We start from the raw sequence: 23,989 nt of genomic DNA on the forward strand, positions 1-23,989 counted from the left end.
TAGGGTGAGGGTTAAGGTTAGTGTGATGTTTAGGGTGAGGGTGAGGCTGAGGGTGAGGGTGAGGATTCACGTGAGGGTTAGGGTTTAGGTGATGGTTAGGGTTAGGGTGAGGGTGATGTTGAGGTTGAAGGTTAGGTTGAGCATGAGGGGTTGGGATAGGGTAAGGGTGAGGTTTTGTTTTAGGGTTAGTGTTAGGTGAGGGTTACAGGGAGGGATAAGGTTAGGGTTAGGGTGAGAGTTAGGATTACTGTGTGGGTTAGGATAATGGTTAGGGTGAGATTAAGGATTAGGGTTAGGTTTAGGTTGAAGGTGAGGATTAGGGTTAGGGTTAGGGTTATGGGGAGGGTTAGGGTGACGTTTAGGGTTAGGTTTAGGCTTAAGTTAAGGGTGAGGGTTATGGTGAGCGTTAGCGTTATGGCTAGGGTGAGGGTAAGGTTTAGAGTGAGGGTTAGAGTGAGGGTGAGTGTTAGGGTTAGGGTTAGGGTGAGTGATAGGGTAGGGTTAGGGTTAGATTTAGGGTGAGGGTTAGGGTGAGGGTAAGTGTTCTGATGAGGGTTAGGGTGAGGATGAGTGTTAGGGTTAGGTTTAGGGGTAGGGGTAAGGTGAAGGTTAGAGTTAATGTGAGGGTTAATGTCAGGATTTTGGTTAGTATTCGGGTTAGGTCTAGGGTGAGGTTTAGGGTGAGGGTGAGGGTTAGTGTTAGGGTAAGTGTTACGGTTTGGGTGAGGGTTAGGGTGAGGGTTAGGGTTAGGGTTAGGTTTAGGATAAGGATTACGGTGAGGGTTAGGATGAGAGATAGCGTGAGGGTTAGGGTGAGCGTAAGAATTCGGGTGAGGGTTAGTGTTACGGTTAAAATGAGGTTTAGTGTGATGGTGAGAATTAGGGTTATGGTTAGGGTTAGGGTGAGGTTAGGGTGAGGGTTTTGTTTAGTGTTATGGTTAGGGTTAGTGTGTGGGTTAGGGTGAGGGTGAGGGTTAGTGTTAGAGTAGGGCTTAGGGATACGGTGATTGTTAGGTTTAAATTGAGGGTTAGAGTGAGGCCTAGGGTGAGTGTGAGTGTGAGGGTTAGGGTTAGGGTTAGGGTGATAATTGGGGTTAGGGATAGGTTTAGGGATAGGGTAAAGTTTACAGTGAAGGTTAGGGTGAGGGTTAGTTTTAGTGTTATGGTGAATGCTAGGGTTAGGAGTAAGGTGAGGGATAGGTTTAGTGTGAGGTTTAGGGTTAGGTTTAGTGTGAGGGTTAACGTGAGGGTAAGGATTAGGGTGAGGGTTAGAGTGAGGGTGAGGGTTAGGGTAAGTTTGATGTTTAGGGTGAAGGTTAGGGTTAGGGATAGGGTTAGGGTTAGGTTGACGTTTAGGGTGAAGGTTAGGGTTAGGGATAGGGTTAGGGTTAGGTTGAGGTTTAGTGTGAGGGTTAGGGTTAATGTTAGGGTTAGGGTGAGGGTTAGATTTGGATTAGGGTGAGGATTAGAGTGAGGGTGAGAGTTAGGATGAGGGTTAGGCTTAGGGTGAGGGTGACGGTTAGGGTTAGGGTTAGGGATATTTTGAGGTTTAGGGTTAGGTTTAGGTTTAGGATTAGGGAAAAGTTTACGGTGACGATTAGGGTGAGGGTTAGGGTTAGTGTTAGGGTGAATGTTAGGGTAGGGGTAGGCTGAGGGACAGGTTTTTGAAGTTTAGGGTCAGGATAAGGTTTAGGGTTAAGGTTAGGGTAAGTGTTAGGGTGAGGCTTACGGTGAGGGTGAGGGTTAGGGTTAGCATTAGTGTTAGGGTGAGGGTTACGGTGAGTGCTAGGGTTAGGACTAGGGTGAGGGTAAAGTTTAGAGTTAGGGTTAGAGTAAGAGTGAGTGTTAGGGTTAGGGTTAGGGTGAGGGATAGTGTGAAGGTTAGGGTAAGGGTGAGGGTTAGGTTGCGGGTTTTGGTTAGTGTTAGGATTAGTGTGAGGGTTAGGGTGAGGATGATGGTTAAGGTTAGGGTTAGTGTTAGGGTGAGGTCTAGGGTGAGGGTGAGGGTTAGGGTTAGGGTTAGGTTTAGGGATAAGGAGAGGATTAGTGTTATGATTTGGGTGAGGGTTAGGGTTAGGGTGAGGATGAGGTTTAGGGTTAGGGTTTTTGTTAGGCTGAGGGTGAGGGTGAGGGTGAGTGTTAGGGTTGGGGTTAGGGTGAGGGTTATTGTTAGTGTGATTGTTACGGTGAGGGTGACTGTAACGGTTAGGGTGATGATTAGGGTGAAGTGAGGATTAGGGTTAGGGATAGGGTTAGTTTGAGGGTTTGGGTTAGGGTGAGGGTTAGGTTTCATGTGAGGGTTAGGGTGAGGTTTAGGATGAGGGTTAGGGTTGGTGAGAGGGTGGGGGTGAGGGTGTGGGTTAGGGTGAGCGTTAGGTTTAGGATGAGGGTGAGGGATAGGGTTAGTTTAGGCTGAGGGTGAGGGTGAGGGTGAGGTTTAGGGTTGGTGTTAGTGTTAGTGTTAGGGTGAGGGTTAGAGTGAGCATTAGGTTTTGGGTAAGTGTTAGAGTGAGGGTTAGAATGAGGGTGAGGTTAGGGTTAGGGTGAGGGTAAGGGTTAGTGTGAGGGTTAGGGTGAGGCTGAGGGTTAGGGTTAGCATTAGGATTAGGGTGAGCGATAGGGATAGGGTTAGGGTTAGGGTGAGGGTGAAGGTGAGGGTTAGGGTGAGGCTCAGGGTGAGGTTGAGGGTTAGGATTAGGGTTAGGGTGAGAGTGAGGGTGTGGGTGAGGGTTAGGGTTAGGATTAGTGTTAGCTTTAGGGTTAGGCTGAGGGTGAGCTTGAGGGTGAAGGTGAGGGTTAGGTTTAGGTTTAAGGTGAGGGTTAGGCTTAGTGTGAGGGTTAGGGTGATGGGGAGGTTTAGGTTTAGGGTTAGACTGAGTGTTAGTGTGAGGGTTAGGGTTAGTGTTAGGGTTAGGTTAGGGTTAGGGTTAGGGTTAGGGTTAAGGTTAGGGTTAGGTTTAGGTTGTGGGTAAGTGTTAGAGTTAGGGTTAGGATGAGGGTAGGGTTAGTTTGAGGGTTAGATTTAGGGTTAGGGTTAGGGTGAGGGTAAGGATTAGGGTGAGGTTTAATGTGAGGGTGAGGGTTAGGGTTAGGATGAGGGTTAGGGTTAGTGTGAGGATTAGAGTTAGGGTTAGGGTTAGGGTAAGGTTAAGGCTTAGGGTTAGGTTTAGGGTGACGGTGAGTGTTATTGTTAGGTTTATGGTAAGGTTTATGGTGAGCTCTAATGTGAGGTTGAGGGTTAGGGTGAGTTTGAGAGTTTCAGTTAGCTAAGGGTTAAGATTAGGGTTAGGGTGAGGATTAGGGTGATTGTCAGGGATAGGATGAAGTTTAAGGTTAGAGTGATGGTTAGGGTTAGTGTGAGGTTTAGGGTTAGGGTTAGGGTGAGGTTTAGGTTTCGGGTTTGCATTAGGGTTAGGATGAGGGTTAGGGTGTTTTTCAGGGTTAGGGTAGGGGTAGGGTTAGTGTTAGGGTGAGGGTTAGGGTTAGGGTGAGGGTTAGGATGAGTGTTAGGGTAAGTGGTAGGGTTAGGTTTAGGGTGAATGGTAGGATTAGGGTGACGGTTAGGTAAGGGTAAGTGTTATGGTTAGGGTGAGGTTAAGGATTAGGGTGAGGCTGAGGGTTAATGTTATGTTTAGGGTGATGGTGAGGGTGAGTGTTAGTGTTAGGTTTAGGCTTAGTTTGAGGGTTAGGATGAGGGTTTTGTTTAGTGTTAGTGTTAGCGTGAGATTTAGGGTTAATGTGAGGGTTAGGGTGAGGGTAAGGATGAGGGTAAGGGTTAGGGTGAGGGTGATGGTGAGGGTTAAAGTTCGGGTTAGGGCTAGGGTAAGGGTTACGGTGAGGGTTAGGGTTAATGTTATGATTAGTGTGAGGGTTAGGTTTATGGTGAGGGCGAGGATGAGGTTGAGGGTTAGGGTGAGGATGAGGGTGAGTGTGAGAGCTTCGGTTATGTAAGGGTTAGGGTTAGGGTTAGAGTGAAGATTAGGGTGAGGGTTAGGGTTAGGATGAAGGTTAGGGTTAGGATGAGCATTAGGGTTAGGGTTATGTATAGGGTGAGGCTTAGGGTGAGGGTGAGGTTTAGGGGTAGGTTGAGGGTTAAGGTTAGTGTGAGGGTTAGGATTAGAGTTAGGGTGAGGGTAAGGTTTAGAGTGAGTTTTAGGGTGAGGGTGATTGTTACGGGTAGCTTTAGGTTTAGAGTGAGGGTGAGGTTTCGGTTTTGCATTAGGTTTAGGTTGAGGGTTATGGTGAGGGTTAGGGTTAAGTTTAGGGTAAGGGTGAGTGTTAGGGTTAGGGTTATGATGAGTGTGTTAGGGTGAGGTTTAGGGTTAGGTTTAGGTTCAGGGTGAGGGTGAGGGTTAGGGTTATGGTTAAGGTTATGGTGAGGGTGAAGGTGAGGGTTTGGGTTAGGGTGAGGGTGAGGGTGAGGGTTAGGGTTAGCCTTAGGTTGAGGGTGAGGGTTGGATTTAATGTGAGGTATAGGTGAGGGTGCGGGGAAGGGTTAATGTTAGGGTGAGGGTGAAGATTAGGTTTGGTGTTAGGGGTAGATGTAGGGTTAGTGTGAGGTTTAGGGTTAGTATTAGGGTTAGGGTTAGGATTAGGCTGAGGGTGAGGGTGAGGTTGAGGGTGAAGGTGAGCTTTAGGGTTAGGGTTAGGGTTAGAATTATGGTTAGGTTGAGCGCTAGGATGATTGTGAGGGTTAGGTTTAGCGTTAAGTTTAGGGTGAGGGTTGAGTGTTAAGGTTAGGGTTAATGTGAGGGTGAGGGTTAAGGTTAGGTTGAGGGTTAGGGTTAGGGTGATGTTTAGGGTGAGGGTGAAGGTGAGAGTGAGGGTTCGGGTGAGGGTTAGGGTTAGGGTGAGGGTTATTGTTAGGTTTAGGGATAGGGTGAGGGTAAGGGTTACGATGACAGTTACGGTGAGGGTGAGGGTTAGGGTTACGTTTAGGGTTAGGGTGAGGGTTAGGGTGAGGGTTAGGGTTAGGTTAGGGTGAGAGTTAGGGTGATAGTTAGGGTGAAGGTTAGGGTTAGGTTTAGGGTTTGGGTTAGGGTTAGGCTTAGGGTGAGGGGAAGGTGTAGGGTGCGGGTTAGAGAGAGGGTAAGGGATAGGGTTATGGTGAAGGTAAGGGTTAGGCTGAGGCTTAGGTTGAGAGTGAGCTTTTGTGTTAGCAACAGGGTTGAGTTGATGGTGAGGGTTAGCGTTAGGCTGAGGGGTAGTTTTAGGGTTGGGGTGAGGGTTAGGGTTAGGTTTAGGGTTAGGGTGAGTTTTAGGTTTAGGGTTAGGATTAGGGTTATGGTGAGGTGAGGTTTAGGGTTAGGTTTAGGGTCAGTTGGAGGGTTAGGTCGAGGGTTAGGGTTAGGGTTAGTTTTAGGTTTAAGGTTAGAGTGAGTGTTAGGTTGAGGTTTAGGGTTAGTGTTAGAGTTAGGGTTAGGATTAGGGTTAGGATGAGGGTTAGGGTTAGGGTTAGGGTGAGGGTTAGGGTGAGGATAAGCATTAGGTTGAGGTTTAGGGTGAGAGTGAGGGTTAGGGTTATCATGAGTGTTAGGGTGAGTTTTAGGGTGAGGGTTAGGGTTTTAGTGTTAGGGTGAGTGTGAGTGTTAGGGATAGGGTTAGGGTTAGGGTGAGGGTTAGGTTTAGGATATTGTTAGGGTGAGGGTTAAGGTTAGGGTGAGTGTGAGAGTGAGTGTGAGTGTGAGGCTTAGTGCTAGGTTTAGGTTTAGGGTGAGTGTGAGGTTGAGTGTTAGGGTTAGGATTAGGGTTAGGGTTATGCTGAGGGTCAACGTGACGGTTAGGGTGAGTGTAAGGGTTAGGGTGAGGGTTAATATGAGGGTGAGTTTTAGGCTGAGGGTGAAGGGTGAAGGTGAGGGTAAGGATTAGGGTTACGGTTAGGTTAAGCTGAGGGTGAGTTTTAGGGTGAGGGTGACATTTAGGCTTAGGTTTAGGGTTAGGGTGAGGGTGAGTGTGAAAGTGAGAGTGAGCATAAGGGATAGGGTGAGGGTTAGGGTTAGGGTTAGGTTGAGGGTGTGTCTGACGGTTAGGGTTAGCGTTAGGTTTAGTGTTAAGCTGAGGGTGAGGTTGACGGCAAAGTTTAGGGTGAGGGTTAGGCTTAAAGTTAGTGTGAGGGTTAGGGTTAGGGTGATGTTTAGGGTGAGGCTGAGGGTTAGGGTGAGGGTTAGGGTGAGGGGTAGGGTTAGTGTCTGGGTGAGGGTGAGGGTTAGTGTTAGGGTTAGGGTTAGAGTGAGGGGTATGGTGAGGGGTATGGTTAGGGTCACGGTGAGGGTAAGTTTTAGTGTGCGGGATGGGTTTAGGGTTAGTGTTAGGTTGAGGGTAAGTGTTAGGGTGAGGGTTAGGATTAAGGTTAGGGTTAGGGTTAGGCAGAGGGTGACGGTGAGGGAGAGGGTGAGGTTTAGGGTTAGGGTTAGGATTAGGGTGAGGTTTAGGGTTGGGGAGAGGGTTAGGGTGAGGGTTAGGTTTAGGGTGAGGGTGAGGGTGAGGGTGAGGGTGAGGCTTAGGGTTAGGGTTAGGTTTAGGGTGAGGGTCAGGTTGAGAGTTAGGGTTAGGATTAGGGTAAGGTTTACGCTGAGCGGGAGGGTGAGGGTTGTGGTGAGGGTAAGGGTCAGGGTGAGGGTTAATGTGAGGGTCAAGTTTAGGCTGATGGTGAGAGGTGAGGGTGAGGGTTAGGATTAGGCTTACAGTTAGGGTTTGGCTGAGTGTGAGTGTGAGGTTGAGGGTGAGGTTTAGGGTTAGGTTTAGGGTTAGTGTGAGGGTTAGGGTGAGGGTGAGGTTGAGGGTAAGCATTAGTGTTAGGGTGAGGTTTCGTGTAAGGGTTAGGGTGAGCATGAGTGTGAGGGTTATGATTAGGGGTAGGGATATTGTTAGGCTGAGGGTGATGGTGAGGGTTAGGGTTAGGTGAGGGTTAGGTTTAGGGTTAGGTTGAGGGTGAGGGTGAGGGTGAAGGCTAGGGTTAGAGTGAGGGTTAGACTTAAGTTTAGGGTGAGGGTTAGGGATAGGGTTATGTTTAGGGTGAGGGTGAGGGTTAGGGTGAGGGTTAGGGTTATGGTTAAGGTTAGACTAAGGGTTAGGGGAAGGGTGAGGGTGAGGGTAAGGGTCAGATTTAGGGTGATTGTTAGGTTTAGCTTTAGGGTGAGGTTTAGGGTTAGGATTAGGGTTAGGATGAAGGCTAGGATGAGGGTGAGGTTTAAGGTGAGGGTGAGGTTTAGGGTTAGAGTTAGTGTTAAGGTGAGGGTTAGGGTTAAGATCAGGATGAGGGTTAGGGTTAGGGTTCGGGTGAGGATATGCATTAGGGTGAGTTTTAGGGTGAGAGTGAGGTTTAGGGTTATCATGAGTGTTATGGTGAATTTTAGGGTGAGGGTTAGGGTTTTAGGGTTAGGGTGAGTGTGAGTGTTAGTGTTAGGGTTAGGGTTAGGGTTAGGGTTAGGGTAAGTGTTAGGGATAGGGTTAGGGTGAGAGTGAGGGTTAGGGTTATGGTGAGGGTGAGGGTGAGGGTGAGGCCTAGGATTAGGTTTAGGTTTAGGTTGAGGGTGAGGTTGAGGGTTAGGGTTAGGATTGGAGTTAGGGTTACGCTGAGGGTAAGGTTGAAGGTAAGGGTTAGGGTGAGGGTGAGGGTGACGTGAGGGTTAGGCTTAGGGTGAGGTGTGAGGTTGAGGTTTAGGATTAGGATTACGGTTATGGTTAGGCTGAGGGTGAGGTTGAGTGTGAGGGTGAGGCCTAGGGTTAGGATTAGGTTTAGGGTGCGGGTGAGGGTTAGATGTAGGGTGAGTGTTAGGTTTAGGGTTAGGGTGAGGGTTTGGGTGAGGGTTAGGGTTAGGATTGGGGTTAGGGTGAGGGTGAGGGTGAGGGTTAGCATTAGGGTTAGGGTGAGGGATAGGGTTAGGATGAGGGTGAGGGTGAGGGTGAGGGTTAGGGATAGGTTTAGGTTTAGGGTTAGGGTTATTGTTAGGGTTAGGGTTAGAGTTACGGTTACGGTGGGGGTGAGGGTGAGGTTTAGTGTGAGGGTAAGGTTTTGGGTGAGGTTTAGGTTTAGGGTTAGGGTTAGGGTTAACTTTAGGGATAGGGTGAGGGTGAGGTTTAGGGTTACGGTTAGGGTTCTTTTAGGGATAGGGTTAGGGTTAGGGTTAGGGTTAGTGTTAGTTTTAGGATTAGGAATAGAGTTAGTGTGAGTGTGACTATTAGGGTTAGGGTTATGTTTAGGCTTAGGGTTAGGCTGAAGGTGAGGGTGAGGTTTAAGATTAAGGTGAGGGTTAGATTTAGGATGAGGTTTAGGGTTAGGATTAGGGTTAGGGTGAGGGCTAGGGGGATGGTGAGGGTTAGCGTTAGAGTTAGGGTGAGGTTTAGGTTTAAGTATAAGGCTAGGGTTAGGGTGAGGGTTTGGGTTAGGGTAAGGTTTACCGTTAGGGTGAGGGTTAGGTTTAGGATGAGGGTTAGGGTTAGGTTTAGGGTTAGGGTGAGGGTGAGGGTTAGGATTAGGTTAAGGGTTATGTTTATTGTTAGGGTTAGGGTTACAGTTAAGATGAGGGTGAGGATGAGTGTGAGGATTAGTGTTAGGTTTAGGGTGAGGTTTAGGGTTAGGGTTATGGTTAGGGTTAGGATTAGGCTTAGGGTGAGGCGTAGGGTTAGGGTTAGGGTGAGGGTTAGGTTTACTGTGAGTGTTAGGGTTAGGTTTAGGGTTAGGGTGCGGGCTAGGTTTTGTGTTTTGTTAGGTTTTGTGTTAGACTTAGGGTGAGGGTGAGGGTTAAGGTGAGGTTTACGGTTAGGGTTAGGGTTACGGTTAGAATTAAGGTTAAGGTGAGGTTGAGGGTGAGGGATAGGGTGAGGTTTAGGATTAGGGTGAGGTTAAGGGTTAGGGTTAGGCTTAGTGTTAGGGTTCGGGTTATGGTGAGGGTGAGTGTGAGGGTTTGGATTAGGGTCAACTTTTGGGTTATTGTTAGGTTTAGGGTTACCTTTAAGGTGAGGGAGAGGTTAGGGTTAGGGTTTAGGTGAGGTTTAGGGTTAGGGTTAGTGGTAGGGGTAGGGTGAGGGATTGGGTTAGGTTTAGGGTTTTGGTGAGGGTGACGGTTAGGTTTATGGTTAGGGTTATTGTTAGGGTTAGGGTTAGACTTACGATTACAGTGATGGTGAGGGTGAGGGTCAGGTTTAGGTTTAGGGTGAGGTTTGGTGTGAGGTAAGAGTTATTGTGAGAGTGAGGTTTAGGGTGAGGTTGAGGGTTAGAGTTAGGGTTAACGTTACGGTGAGGTTAAGAGTTAGGGTGAGGTTTAGGGTGAGGATGAGGGTTAAGGTTAGGGTTAGTGTTAAGGTGAGGGTTAGGGTTAGGGTTATGTTGAGGATTAGGGGGAAGTTTAGAGTTAGGTTTAGGGTTAAGGTCAGTGTAAGGGTGAGTGTTAGGATTAGGGTTAGGGTGTGGAGTAGGGTTAAGATTAGGATGAGGGATAGGATGAGGGTTAGGGTTAGGGTTAGGGTGAGGGTTAGGGTGAGGATAAGCATTAGGGTGAGGTTTAGGGTGAGAGTGAGGGTTAGGGTTTTCATGAGTTATGGTGAGTTTTAAGGTGAGGGTTAGGGTTTTAAGGTTAGGGTGAGTGTGAGTGTTAGGGTTAGGGTTAGGGTTACTGTGACGGTTAGGGTTAGGGATAGGGTTAGGGTGAGGGTTAGGGTTACGGTGAGGGTGATGGTGAGGGTGAGGCCTAGGGTTAGGGTTAGGTTTAGGGTGAGGGTGAGGTTGAGGGCTAGGGTTAGGATTAGGGTTATGGTTAAGCTCAGGTTCGGGTGAAGGTTACAGTGAGGTTAAAGGTTAGGGTGAGGGTGAGTATGAGGGTGAGTGTTAGGCTGAGGATAAGGGGTGAGCGTGAGGGTTAGGATTAGGGTTAAGGTTAGGGTTAGACTGAGGGATAGGGTAAGGGTGAGTGTGAGGATTAGGGTGAGGTTTGGGGTTAGGGTGAGGATGAGTGTTAGTGTGAGAGTGAGGGTGAGAGTTAGGGTTTTGGTGAGGGGTAGTATTAGGGTTAGGTTGAGGATGAGGATGAGAGTTAGTGTTAGGGTTAGGGTGAGGATTAGGGTTAGGTTAGGGTGAGGGTGAGTGTGAGGGTTAGGATTAGGTTACGGATACTGGTAAGCTGAGGGAGAAGTTGAGGGTTAGTGTTAAGGTGAGGGTTAGTGTTAGGGTTAGGGTGAGTCTGAGGGTTAGGATTAGGATTAGGGTTAGGGTTAAGGTTAGGTTGCGGTTGAGGGTGAGGGTGAGGGTTTGGGTTAGGATTAGGGTTAGGTTTAGGGTTAGGCTGAGGGTGAGGGTGAGGGTGAGAGTTAGGGTAAGGGTGAGGGTTAGGCTTAGGGTGATGTTTAGGGTGAGGTTGAGGGTTAGGGTGAGGGTATGGGTGAGGGTGAGACTGAGGTTTAGGGTGCGGGTGTGGGTTAGGTTTTAGGTGAGGGTTAGGGTAATGGTGAGCGTTAGGGTTAGGTTTAGGGTGAAGGTGAGAGTTATGGTTAGGGTTAGGGTGAGGGATAGGGTGAAAATGAGGGTTAGGTTTTTCGTGAGGGTTAGGGTGTGTGATAGGGTGAGGGTTAGGTTAAGGGTTACGCTTAGGGTGACGGTGAGGGTGAGGGTGAGGGTGGGGGTTAGGTTTAGGATTAGGGTTAGGGTTAGGTTTAGGCTGAGGGTGAGGTTTAGGGTTAGGGTTAGGGTGATGTTAAGTTTTAGGGAGAGGGTTAGGGTGAGGGTGAAGTTTAGTTTTAGTGTTAGGGTGACGGTTAGGGTTCGGGTGATGTTTAGGATGAGGGTGAGTGTTAGGGTGAGGGTTCGGTTCGGGTGAGGGTTAAAATGTGGGTGAGGTTTAGGCTTAGGGTGAGTGTTAGGGTGATGGTGAGGGTTAAGTTGAGGGTGAGGCTTAAGGTTAGGGCTAAGGTGAGGGTTAGGTTTAGGGTTAGGGTTAGGGTGAGTGTTAGGTTGAGGGGTAGGTTTATGGTTAGAATGAGGGTTAGGGTTATTGTGATTGTTAGGGTTAGGTTTAGGGTTAGCTTTAGGATAAGGATAAGGGTTAGGGTGAGGGTTAGGGTTAGGTTGCGGTTGAGGGTTAGGTTTAGGGTGAGGGTTAGGGTTAGGGTTAGAGGTAGGGTTAGGGTGAGGGTGAGGGTTAGTGTTAGGGTTAGGGATAGGTTTAGGGTGAGGGTGATGATGAGGGTTAGGTTAAGGTTTAGGGGTAGGGTTAGGGTTAGGCTTAGGGTGAGTGTGAGGGTGATGGTGAGGTTTAGGGTGAGTGTTAGGGTTAGGGTTAGGGTGAAGGTTAGGGTTAGGTTGATGTTTAGGTTGAGGTGAGTGTTAGGCTGATGTTGAGGGTTAGGCTGAGGGTGAGGTTTAGTTTGAGGTTTAGCATTAGGGTGAGTGTTAGGGTTAGGGTTAGGCATAGGGTAATTGTGAGGATTAGGGTTAGGGTTAGGTTTAGGGTTAGGTTGAGGGTAAGCATTAGGGTGAGGTTTAGGGTGAGGGTTAGGGTTACGGTGAGGGTCAGGGTTTGGGTTAGGGTTAGGGTGAGGGTTAGGGATAGGGTGAGGTTTAGCGATAGGTTTAGGGTTAGGGTGACAGTTAGGATTAGAGACAGGGTGAGGGTGAGGGTTAGGGTTAGGATTAGGGTTAGGGTAAGGGTTAGGTTGAGGGTGAGGGTGAGGTTTAGTGTGAGAGTGAGGTTTAGGTTAGCCTTAGAGTTTCTTTGAGGGTTAGCGTGAGGGTTAGGGTTAGGTTTAGGGTTAGAATTAGTGTGAGTGTGAGGGTTAGTTTTAGGGTTAGGGTGAGGGTGAGGGTTAGGGTGAGGGTTGGGGTTAGTGGGAGGTTTATTCTTAGGGCTAGGGTTATGGTTAGGGTGAGGGTAAAGGTTAGGGTTAGGGTTAGTTTGAGGGTTAGCGTTACAGTTAGGGTTAGGGTTATTGTTAGCGTTAATTTGAGGGTGAGGGTAAGGGTAACGGGTAGAGTTAGGTTTTGAGTGACAGTGAGGGTGAGGGTGAGGGTTCGATTTAGGTTTAGGTTTTGGATGAGGGTGAGGTTGCGGTTTATGTTTAGGGTTAGGGTGAGGGTTAGGGTGAGAGTGAGGGTTTGAGTGAGGGTGAGGCTTAGATTTAGCATTAGGATTAGGCTTAGGGTTAGTGTGAGGGTTAGGGTTAAGTTTAGGGCTAGGGTGAGGATGAGGGTGAGCGTGAGGGGTAGGGTTAGGGTTAGGGTGAGGGTTAGGGTTAGTGTTAGTGTGAGGGTGAGAGTGAGAGTTATGGTTAGGGTGAGGGTAAGGGTGAGGGTTATGGTTAGTATTAGGGTTAGTTTGAGGGCTAGGTTGATGGTGAGGATTATGTTTAGGGTGAGGTTTAGGTTTAGGCTTAGGGTTAGGGTGATGTTTAGCGTTAGGGTTAGGGTGAGGGTTAGGTTTAGTGTGAGTGTTAGGCTTAGGGTAAGGGTTAGGGTGAGGGTAAGTGTTACGGTGAGGGTTAGGGTGAGAGTGAGGGTTAGGTTTAGCGTGAGTGTTAAGGTGAGGGTTAGGGTTAGGATTAGGGTTAGGGTTAGCCTGAGGGTGAGGTTGAGGGTGAGGGTGATGTTGAGGTGTAGGGTTTTGTTTGGGTTAGGGTTAGTGTGAGGGCTATGGTGAGGGTGAGGGTTAGGGTGAGTGTGAGGGTGAGCGTGAGGGTTAGGGTTGGGGTTAGTGGGATGGATAGGCTTAGGGCTAGTGTTATGGTTAGGGTGAGGGTAAAGGTTAGGGTGGGGGTTAGGGTGAATGTGAGGGTTACGATCATCATGTTAGGGTGAAGGTTACGGTTAGGGTTAGGGTTAGGGTTAGGTTGAGGTTTAGAGTTACAGTTAAGTTTGAGGGTTATTGTTAGGGCTAAAGTGAGTGTGAGGGTAAGGGTTACGGTTAGAGTTAGGTTTTGAGTGAGGGTAAGGGTGAGGGTTCAGGTTCGGTTTAGGTTTAAGTTTTGGGTTAGGGTGAGGTTGCGGGTTATGATTAGGGTTAGGGTGAGGGTTAGGGTGAGGGTGAGGGTTTGGGTGAGGGTGAGGCTTAGAGTTAGCATTAGGATTAGGCTTAGGGTTAGGGTGAGGGTTAGGGTTAAGTTTAGGGCTAAGGTGAGGATGAGGTTGAGGGTGAGGGTTAGGGTTAGGGTTAGGGTGAGCATTAGGGTTAGCTTGTGGGTTAGGGTTAGTGTTAGGGTGAGGGTGATAGTGAGATTTACAGTTAGGGTGAGGGTAAGGGTGAGGGTTAGGGTTAGGATTAGGGTTGGTTTGAGGGCTAGGTTGATGGTGATGATTAGGTTTAGGGTGAGGTTTAGGGTTAGGCTTAGGGTTTGGGTGATGGTTAGCGTTAGGGTTAGGGTGAGGGTTAGGTTTAGTGTGAGCGTTAGGCTTAGGGTAAGGGTTAGGTGAGGGTAAGTGTTAGGGTGAGGTTTAGGGTGAGAGTGAGGGTTAGGGTTAGTGTGAGTGTTAGGGTTAGGGTTAGGATTAATGTTAGGGTTAGGGTTAGGAGAGGGGGAGGGGGAGGGTGATGTTGATGTTTAGGGTTTGGGTTAGGGTTAGGGTTAGAGTGAGGGCTATGGTGAGGATGAGCTTTATGGTGAGTGTGAGTGTGAGGGTTAAGGTTAGGATTAGGTTTAGGGTTAGGTTTAGTCTGAGTGTGAGGGTGAGGGTGAGGTTTAGGGTTAGTGTTAGGTTTAGGCTGAGGGCTAGTTTGAGGGTGAGGGTTAGGTTGAGTGTGAGGGTGAGTGTGATGGTTAGGGTTAGGGTAAGGGTTATGGTTAGGGTGAGGTTGGGGTGAGGGTGAGGGTTAGGGGGAGAGTTAGGGTTAGGCTGAGGGTTAGGGTTAGGGTTAGGGTGAGGGTTAGTTTAAGATGATGTGGAGAGTGAGGGTGAGGTTTAGGGGTAGGATTAGGGTTAGGTGAGGCTGAGGGTTAGGTTGAGGGTGAGGGTTAAGGTTAGGGTGAGGTTTAGGTTTAGGGTTATGGTGAGGGTGATGGTTAGGCTTAGGTGATGTTTAGGGTGAGGGTGAGGTTTAGGATGAGGGTGAGATTTCGGGTGAGACTGAAGATTAGGGTTTGGGTGAGGGTGAGAGTGAGGTTGATGGTTAGGGTTAGGGTGAGTTTTAGGGTGAGGGTGAGGGTTTGGTTGAGTCTGAGGGTTAGGGTGTGGGTGAGGGTTAGGTTTAGGTTTAGGGTTAGACTGACGGTGAGATTTAGGGTGCGGCTAAGGGTTAGGATTAGGTTTAGGGTTAGGATTAGGGTTAGAGTGAGGGTTAGGGTGAGGTTTAGGTTTAGGGTTAGGGTTCGGTTGAGGTTAGGCTGAGAGTGCGGGTGAGGGATAGGATTCGGTTTAGGGTTAGGCTGAGGGTGAGTGTGAAGTTTAGAGTTAGGGTGAGGGTTAGGCTTAGGGTGAGGGTTATTGTGAGGGCGAGGGTTAGAGTGAGGGTTAGGGTTAGGGTTAGCGTGAGGGTTAGGGTGAGAATGAGGGTTAGGGTTAGCCTTAGAGATAGTGTGAGGGTTAGGGTGACGGTTAGGGTTAGTTTTATGGTGAGGGTGAGTGTGAGGATGAGGGTAAGTGTTAGGTTTAGGGTGAGGGTTAGGTTTAGTGTGCGGGTTAGGGTTAGGGTTAGAGTTAGTGTTAGAGTAAGGTTTAGGGTGAGGGTTAGGGTGAAATTGAGGGTTAGGGTTACCGTGAGTGTTAGAGTCAGTGTTAGGGTGAGGGATAGGGTTAGGGTTAGATTTAGGTTTAGGGTGAGGGTGAGGGTTTTGGTTAGGGTTTGGGTGAGGTTTAAGGTTATGGTTTTGGTTAGGCTGAGTGTTAGAATTAGGGTTAGGGTTAGGTTTAGGGTTAGGATTAGGGTCATTTTTAAGGTTAGGGTGAGTTTGAGGGTGAGTTTAAGGATTAGGATTAGGGTTAGGTTTAGGGTTACGGTGAGGTTTAGGGTGAGGGTTAGGGTTTGGGTTAGGGTTAGGATTAGGGTTAGGGTGAGGGTTAGAGTTAGGGTTAGGGTGAGGCTGAAGTTTAGGGTTAGGATTGGGGTTAGGTTTAAGGTTAGGTTGAGGTTGAGGTTGAGGGTGAGGGTTAGGGTTAGGATTACGGTTAGGATTAGGGTTAGGCTGAGGGTGATGGTGAGGGTGAGAGTTAGGGTAAGGGTGAGGGTTAGGCTTAGGCTGATGTTTAGGGTGAGGGTGAGGATTAGCGTGAGGATATGGGTGAGGGTGAGACTGAGGTTTAGGGTGTGGGTGTGGGTTAGGTTTTAAGTGAGGGTTAGGGTGATGGTGAGCGTTAGGGTTAGGTTTAGGGTGAAGGTGAGCGTTATGGTTAGGGTTAGGGTGAGGGTAAGGGTTAGGGTGAGGGTTAGGCTGAGAGTGAGGGTTAGGGTATTCGTGATGGTTAGGGTGAGGGATAGGGTGAGAGTGAGGGTTAGGGTTTTCGTGAGGGTTAGGATGAGGGTTATGATTAGGCCTAGGGTTAGTGTATGGGCTAGGGTGAGGGTGAGGGTTAGGGTTATTGTTACGGTGAGGGTGAGGTATAGGGTTAGATTTAGCGTTAGGGTGAGTGTTACTGTGAGTGTTCGTGTTAGTGTTACAGTTAGGGTTTGTGTGAGGGTGAGTGTTAGGGTTAGGCTTAAGCTTAGGCTTAGACTTAGGCTTAGGCCGAGTGTGACGTTGAGGGTTAGGGTGAGGGTTACGGTTAGGGTTATGGTGAGGGTGAGGATGAAGTTTAAGGGTTAGGATTAGGGTTAGGGTGAGCGCTAGGGTGAGGGTTAGTGTGAGGTTTAGAGTTATGGTGAGTTTTAGGGTTAGTGTGAGGGTTAGTGTTAGGGTTAGGGTTAGTGTAAGAGTGAGGGTAAGTTTTAGGGTGAGGGTTAGGGATAGGATTAGTGTTAGGGTTAGTGTTAAGGTTAGGGTTAGGGTGAGGGTTAGAGTGAGGGTTAGGTTTAGGATTAGGGTTAGGTTGAGGGCTTCGGTGAGGGTGAGGTTTAGGGTTAGGTTTATGGTGAGGTTCAGGGTTAGGGTCAGGGTGAGGGTTAGGGTTAGGTTTAGGTATAGGGTTAGGGTTAGGGGGAGAGTGAGGTTTAGGTTTAGAGTTAGTGTTAGGGTGAGGGTTAGGGTTAGGGTTATTTTTAGTGTTATTGTTAGGGTTAGGGTGAGGGTTAGGGTGAGTGTTAGGGTTATGGTTAGGGTTTGGATTAGGATTAGGGTATGGTTTAGGGTGAGGGTGAGTGTGAGGGTTAGTGTTAGGCTTAGGCTTAGGCTTAGGTTTAGGCTGAGGGTGAGGGTTAGGGTGAGGGTTAGGGTTAGGGTCAGCATGAGGTTTAGGGTTAGAGTTAGCATTAGGGTGAGGTTTAGTGTAAAGGTTAGTGTTAGGGTTAGTGTTAGGGTGAGGATGAGGTTTGGTGTTAGAGTTAGGCTTAGGGTTAGGGTGAGGGTTAGCTTTAAGGTGAGGGTTAGGTTTAGCGTGGAGGTTGGGTTAGGGTGAGGGTTAGGGTTAGGGGTAGGGTTAGGATGAGGGTGAGGGTGAGGGTTATGGTTAGGATAAGGTTTAGGCTTAGGCTGAGGCTGAGGGTGAGGGTGAGTGTTAGGTTAGGGTGAGGGTTAGGGTTAGGATTAGGGTGAGAGTTTGGGTGAGGGTTAGGGTTAGGATTAGGGTGAGGGTTAGGGTGAGGGCTAGGGTGAGGGTGAGGATTAGGGTTATGTTTAGGGTGAGGGTTAGGTTCAGGTTGAGGGTTTGCGTTAAGGTGAGGGTTAGGCTTAGGGTGGAGGTTAGGGTTAGGATGAGGGTTAGGGTTAGGGGTAGGGTTAGGATGAGGGTGAGAGTGAGGGTTATGCTTAGGATTATGTTTATGTTTAGTTTGAGGGTGAATGTGAGTATGAGGGTTAAGGTTAATGTCAGGTTTAGGGTTAGGATTAGTGTGAGAGTTTGGGTGATTGTTAGGGTTAGTATTAGCGTTAGGGTGAGGGTGGGATTAGGGTTATGTTTAGGGTGAGGGTTAAGGTGAAGGTTAGGGATAGGATTAGTGTTAGGGATAGGGTTATTGTTAGGGTTAGGCTTCGGGTTACGGTTATGGTGATGTTGAGGCTGAGGATGAGGTTTAGGGTTAGGGTTAGGGTGAGGGTGAGCTAGGGTGAGGGTTAGGGTGAGGGTTCGGGTTAGGGTTAGTGTTAGGGTTAGGGTTTGGGTGAGGGATAGGGTGAGAGTGAGGGTTAGGGTTAGTGTTAGGCTTAGGCTTAGTTTTAGGGTGAGCTTGAGTGTAAGGTTTAGGGTTAGGGTTAGGGTTAGGGTTAGGCTTAGTGTTAGGCTGAGGGTGAGGGTGAGGGTGAGGGTTAGGATGAGGGTGAGGTTTAGGGTTAGAGTTAGCATTAGCGTGAGGGATAGTATGAGGGTTAGTGTTAGGGTTAGTGTTAGAGTTAGGGTTAGGGTGAAGGTTAGGGTTAGGCTTAGGCTTAGGCTTAGGCTTAGGCTTAGTCCAAGCTTGGGGGTGAGGGTAAGGGTTAGAGTTAGGGTGAGGGTTATTTTAGGGTTAGGGTTACGGTTACGGTTACGGTGAGGGTGAGGCTGAGGGTTAGGATTAGGGTTAGGATGAGGTTTAGGTTTAGTGTTAGGGTTAGAGTTAGGTTTAGGGTGAGAGTGAGCTTTAGAGTTAGAGTTAGGGTTAGTGTTAGGGTTAGGGTTAGGGTTAGGCTTAAGCTTAGGCTTAGGCTTAGGCTTAGGCTTAGCGTGGGGTTTAGGGTTAGGTTTAGGGTTAGGGTGAGTGTTTGGGTTGGGTTAGGGTGAGGTTTATATGAGGTTTAGGGTTAGGATTAGGGTTAGGGTGAGGGCAAGGGTGAGGGTGAGGGTTAGGGTTAGGGTTAGGTTTAGTGTTATGGTGAGGGTTAGGGTTAGGGTTCCAGTGAGGGTGAGGGTTAGGGTTAGTCTTAGGGTGACTGTGAGGTTCAGGGTTAGGGGTAGGTTTAGGCGTAGTGTGAGGGTGAGTGTTAGCGTGAGTTTGTGGGTTAGGGTTAGGGTGAGGGTTAGAGTTAGGAATAGGGTTAGGGTGATGGCAAGGTTGAGGGTGAGAGTTAGGGTTAGGTTTAGGGTGAGGTTTAGGGTGAGTGTGAGGGTTAGGGTGCGGTTTAGGTTTAGTGTGAGGGTTAGGGTGAGGGTTAGTTTTAGGGTTAATGTTAGGGTGAGGGTTAGGTTTAGTGTCAGGGTACAGGTTGAGGTTACGGTTAGGGTGAGGGTTAGGGTGAGGTTTAGGGTTAGGGTTAGGGTGAGAGTTAAGGTGAGGGTGACTGTGAGAGTTAGGGTTAGGGTTAGGGTGAGGTTGAGGGTTAGGCTGAGGGTTAGGCTGAGGGTAAGGGTTAGGGTGAGGTTTAGGTTGAGGGTGAGCGTTAGGGTTAAGTTTAGGTTTAGGGTGAAAGTTAGGCTGAGTGTTAGGTTTAGGGTGAGGATTAGTGTTAGGATTAGGATAATGGTTAGGGTTAGGGTGAGGATTAGGGGTAGGATTAGGGTTAAGGTTAGGGTAAGGCTGAGGTTGAGGGTGAAAGTGAGGGTTAGGTTTAGGGTTAGGTTTAGTTTAGGGTTACGATGAGGGTTAGGGTGAGGGGTAGGGTTATGGTTAGGGTGAGGGTTAGGGTTAGTGTGAGGGTAAGGCTTAGCATTAGGGTGAGGGTAAGGGTTAGTGTGATGGTTAGTTTGAGGTTGAGGGATAGGGTTAGGGTTAGGGTTCGGGTGAGGGTTAGAATTTGGGTTAGGGTGAGGGTGACTGTTAGCTTGAGGGTTAGGGTTAGGGTGAGGGTAAGGGTTAGGATGGTGGTTAGGGAAAGGGTGAGGGTCAGCGTTACAGTTAGTTTTATGGTTTGGGTGAGGGTTAGGGTGAGACTCAGTGATAGGTATAGGTTGAGGGTTAAGGTTACGGTGAGGGTTAGAGTTAGGTTTGAGGTAGGGTGTGGGTGAGGGTGAGGATTAGGATTAGAGTGAGATTTAGGGTGAGGGTTAGGCTGAGGTTAATGGTTAGGGTCAAGGTAAGGATGAGGGCAAGGGTTAGGGTTAGGGTTAGGGTTAGGGTGAGGGGTAGCGTGAGTGTCAGGGTTAGGGTTGGGGTTAGGTTTCGGTTGAGGATTTCGTTTACGCCAAGGTTTGTGTTAGGTTGAGGATTAGGGTGAGGGTGAGGCTGAGGGTGAGGGTGAGTGTTTGGGTGAGGGTGAGCGTTAGGGTGTGGCTGAGGGTTAGGGGTAGGGTGAGGTTTAGGTGACAGTTAGCATTAGGGTGAGGGTGAGGTTAGGTTTAGGTTTAGGGTGACGGTGAGGGTTAGGGTTAGGGTGAGGGTTAGGGTGAGGGATAGGGTTTGGGTGAGTGTAAGGTTTAGTATGAGGGTTAGGGTGAGGGTGAGCATTAGGGTTAAGGTTAGGGTGAGGTTAGGGTTAGGGTTAGGGTGAGGGTTAGGGTTAGGGATAGGGTTAGGTTTTGGATGAGGGTTAGGTTTATTGTGAGGGTTAGGTTTATGGTTAGGGTTAGAGTTAGGGTGAGGGTAAGGGTTAGGGTGAGGGTTAGTTTGAGGCTTAGGTTCAGGGTTAGTGTTAAAGTTAGGGTGAGGGTTAGGGTTGGGTTCGGGTTAGGGTGAGGTTTAGGGTGAGGTTGAGGGTTAGGTTGAGGGTGAGGGTTTGGGTGACTGTGAAGGTTAGGGTGTGGTTGCGGGTCTGGGTTAGGGTGACGGTTAGGGTTTGGGTGAGGGTGAGTGTTAGGGTTAGGGTTAGGGTGAGGGTGAGTGTTAGGGTTAGGGTTAGGGTATGTGTTAGGATGAGGGATAGCGTAAGGTTAGGTTGAGGCTTAAGTTTAGTGTGAGTTTTAGGGTTACAGTTAGGGTTAGGGTGAGGTTAAGGTTTAGGGTGAGGGTTAGTTGGAGAGTGATTGTCAGAGTTAGCTTTAGGGTTAGGGTGAGGGTTAGGGTTAGGGTTAGGTTTAAGGTGAAGGTGAGAGTTAGGGTTAGTGTTATGGTGAGGGTTAGGGTGAGGGTTAGGGTTAAGTTTAGGGTTAGGTTGAGAGTGAGGGAAAGGGTTAGGTTTAAGACTAGGGGTAGGGTTAGGGTTTGGCTGAGGGTGAGGGATACGGTAAGGTTAGGGTGAGGGTTAGGTTTCGTGTGCAGGTTAGGGTTAGGTTAAGGGTTAGGGTGAGGGGTAGGGTTAGGGTTATGTTTAGGGTGAGGTTGAGGGTTACGGTGATGTTGAGGGTGAGGGTGAGTGTGAGCATTAGGTTGTGGGTGAGGGTTCGGCTTATGGTTAGCCTTAGGGTGACAGTGAAGGTTAGCCATAAGGTTAGGGTTAGAGTTATGGTGAGGGTTAGGGTTAGGGTGATGTTTAGGGTGAGAGTGAGGGTTAGGGTGAGCGTGAAGGTTTGGGTTATAGTGAGGGTTAGGGTGTAGGTGAGGCTTAGGTTTAGGGTTAGGGTGAGGTTGAGGGAAAGTGTTAGGTTTAGGACTAGGGTTAGGGTTAGGGTTTGGCTTAGGGTGAGGGAAGGAGTGAGGGTGAGGGTTAGGGTGAGGGTTAGGGTTAGGATGATGGTTATGTTTAGTGTGAAGGTTAGATTTAGGGTTAGGGTTAGATTTAGGGTGAGGATAAGGGTTAGGGTAAGGGTTAGTTTCAGAGTGAGTGTTAGTTTTAGGATTAGGGTGAGTGTGAGGGTTAATATTAGGGTTAGGATTAGGGTTAAGGTGCGTGTGAGGGTTAGGGATAAGCTAAATGTTAGGGTTAGGGAGAAGGTGAGGGAGAGGGTTTGGTTTTGGATTAGTTTTACGGTTAGGGTTAGGCTTAGGATGAGGGTGAGGATGAGGTTGAGGGTTAGGTTGAGGGTTAAGTATAGGGTTAATGTGAGGGTTAGTGTTAAGGTTATGTTTAGGGTGAGGATGAGGGTTAAGGGTTAGGGTTAGGATGAGGGTTCAGGTGAGGGTGAGGGTTAAGGTGTGGGTGAGCTTTAGGTTTTGGGTGAGGGTTAGGGTGACAGTGAGGAATACTGTTATGGTGAGGCTTCGGTTGAGGTTGAGTGTTAGGGTGTGGGTGAGGGTTAGTGTTAGGGTGAGGGTTAGTGTTACGGTGAGGGTTAAGGTGAGGGTAAGGGTTAGGGTGAGGGTTAGGTTGAGGGTGAAGGCTAGGGTTAGCATTAAGGATAAGGTGAGGGTGAGGGTTATGTTTAGGTTTAAGGTGAGGACTTGGGTGGGGGTGAGGGTTAGTGTTAGGGTTAGGGATAGGGTGAGGATTAGATTTAGGGTAAAGGTTATGGTGAGCGTTAGGCTGAGGGTAGGATTAGGGTTAGAGTGAAGGTTTGGTTTAGTGTGAGGGATAGGCTTAGGCTTGGGGTTAGTGTTAGGGTGACGGTAAGGGTCAGGGTGAAGGATAGTGTGAGGGTGAGGGTTAGAGTTAGTACTAGGGTTAGGGTTAGGGTGAGGGTTAGTGTTAGGTTTAGGGTTAGGGTGAGGTTGAGGGTGAGAGTTAGGGTTAGGTTTAGGGTGAGGGTTAGGTTTATGGTTAGGCTGAGGGTGAGGGGGAGGGTTAGGGTTAGGGTTAGGGCTAGGAAAAGAGTGATGGTCCGGATTAGGGTTAGGATCATTGTTAGGGTTAGGCTGAGGTTGAGGCTGTGTGTGAGGGTTAGGTTTAGGTTTAGGGTTAGGTTAGGGTTAGGATGAGGGATAGGGTGAGGGGTAGGGTTAGGGTTAGTGTGAGGGTTAGGGTTAGTGTGAGGGTTAGGGTTAGGGTTAGAGTGAGGGTGACGGTTAGGTTTAGGTTTAGGGTTAGGAAGAGGGGTACTGTGAGGGTTAGGGTTAGGCTTAGGGTTAGAGTGAGGATCAGGGTTAGGTTTAGGGTTCGGGTGAGGGTAAGGCTTAGAGTGAGCTTTAGGGTTAGGGTGAGCGTTAGAGTGATGGTTATGCTTACTGTGAGGTTTTGGGTTAGGGTTAGGGTTAGGGTGAGTGTGAGAGTGAGTGTTAGTGTTAGGATTAGGGTTAGGGTTAGGGTGAGGGTTAGGGTTAGGGTGAAGGTTAGGGTGAGGGTGAGGCTTAGGGTAGGTTGAGGGTTAAGGTTATGATTAGGGTTAGGGTAAGGGCTAGGTTGAGGGTGAGGGTTAGGGTTAGGTTTAGGATTAGGGTGAGGTTTAGGTTTAGGGTGAGGTGTAAGGTTAGGGTTAGGGTGAGTGTTAGCTTGAGGGTTAGGATTAGGGTTAGGGTGAGGGTTAGGTTTACTGTGAGGTTTAGGGTTAGGGTTAGGGTTAGGTTGAGGGTGAGATTTAGGTTTAGGGTGAGGTGTAAGTTTAGGGTTAGGGTGAGTGTTAGCTTGAGGGTTAGGATTAGGGTTAGGGTGAGGGTTAAGTTTAGTGTGAGGGTTAGGGTTAGGGTTAGGTTTATGATGAGGGTAAGCTTTAAGGTGAGGTTTAGGGTGAGAGTGAGGGTTAGGTTTAGCGTGACTGTTAGTGTGAGGGTTAGGGTGAGGGTTAGTGTTAGGGTTAGGTTGAAGATGAGGGTGAGGCTGAGGGTTAGGATTAGGGTTAGGGTTATGATGAGGGTTAGTGTGAGGGTTAGGGTTAGGGTGAAAGTGAGGGTGAGGGTTAGGGTTAGTTTGAGGGTTAGGGTTAGGATTGGGGTTATGGTGACGGCTAGGTTGAGGTTGAGTGTTAGGGTTAGGCTTAGGATTAGGGTGAGGGATAGGTTTAGTTTGAGGGTTAGGGTAGGGTTAGGGTTAGGGTGAGGGTGAGTGTTAGGGTTACGGTTAGTTTTAGGGTGAGGTGTAGGGTGAGGGTTAGGGTTACGGTTAGGTTTAGAGTTCGATTGAGGTTTTCGGTTAGCTAAGGAATTGGGTTACGGTGAGGATTAGGTTGATGGTGAAGGTTAGGGTTATGGTGAGTGGTAGGGTTGGTGTTAGGGTTAATTTGAGGGTGAGGGTTAGTTTTGGGGTTAGGGTTAGGGTTATTGTAGTGGTTAGGATTTGGGTTAGGGTGAGGGTTAGTGTGAGGTTTAGGGTTAGGGTTAGGGCTAGAGTTTGAGTGAGGTTGAGTATTAGTTTTAGGATTCGGGTTAGGGTTAGGTTTAGGCTGAGGGTGAGGGTGTGGGTGAGGGTTAGGTTTAGGTTTAGGGTTAGGTTAGTGTTAGGATGAGGGTTAGGGTGAGGGGTAGGGTTAGGGTTAGGTTGAGGGTTTTGGTTAGTATGAGGGTTAGGGTTAGGGTTAATGTAAGCCTGAGGGTGAGGGTAAGGGTTAGGTTTAGGGTTAGTGTGAGAGGTAATGTGAGACTGCGGTTTAGGGTTTGGGTTAGGGTGAGGGTGAGGGTTAGGGTTAGGGTTAGGGTTAGGGTTAGGGTCAGGGGTAGGGTGATGGTTATTTTTAGGGTTCGGGTTAGGGTTCGGTTGAGGGTTTCAGTTAGATAAGTGTTAGTGTTAGGGAGAGGATTAGGGTGAGGGTGAGGGTTTGGGTGAGGGATAGGATTAGTGTGAGGGTTAGGCTTAGGATTAGGGTGAGGGTTTGGTTTAGGGTGAGGTTTAGGGTAAGGGTGAGGGTTAGGGTTAGGATGAGGGTTGCGGTTAGGTTTAGGGTGGGTGTTAGTGTGAGGGGCAGGGTTAGAGTTAGCGTGAGGGTTAGATTTAGTGTGAGGGTTAGGGTTACAGTGAGGATAAAGGTTAGGGTGAGGGTTAGGGTTAGCATTAGTGTGAGGGTAAGGGTTAGGGTGAGGGTGAGGGTTAGGGTGAGGAAGAGGGTTAGGGTAAGTGTGAGGGTTAGGGTTAGTGATAGGGTTATGGTTAGGGTGAGGGTAAGTGTTAGGGTTAGAGTGAGGGTGAGGTTTAGGGTCAGGGTGAGGGTTAGGCATAGGATTAGGGTTAGGGTGAGGGTTAGGGTTAGGGTTAGGGTTAGGTTGAGGGTTAAGGTGAGGGCTAGGGTTAGGGTTAGGGTGAGGGCTAGGTTTAGTGTGAGGGTTAGGGTTGGGGTTAGGTTGAGGCATAGGGTTAGGGTTAGGGTGAGGGTAAGCGTTAGTGTGAGGGAGAG

This window comes from Dipodomys merriami, unplaced genomic scaffold (assembly GCF_024711535.1).
Source record: "Dipodomys merriami isolate MVZ:Mamm:240054 unplaced genomic scaffold, mDipMer1.0.p SCAF_115, whole genome shotgun sequence".
NCBI classification, from domain to species: domain Eukaryota; kingdom Metazoa; phylum Chordata; class Mammalia; order Rodentia; family Heteromyidae; genus Dipodomys; species Dipodomys merriami.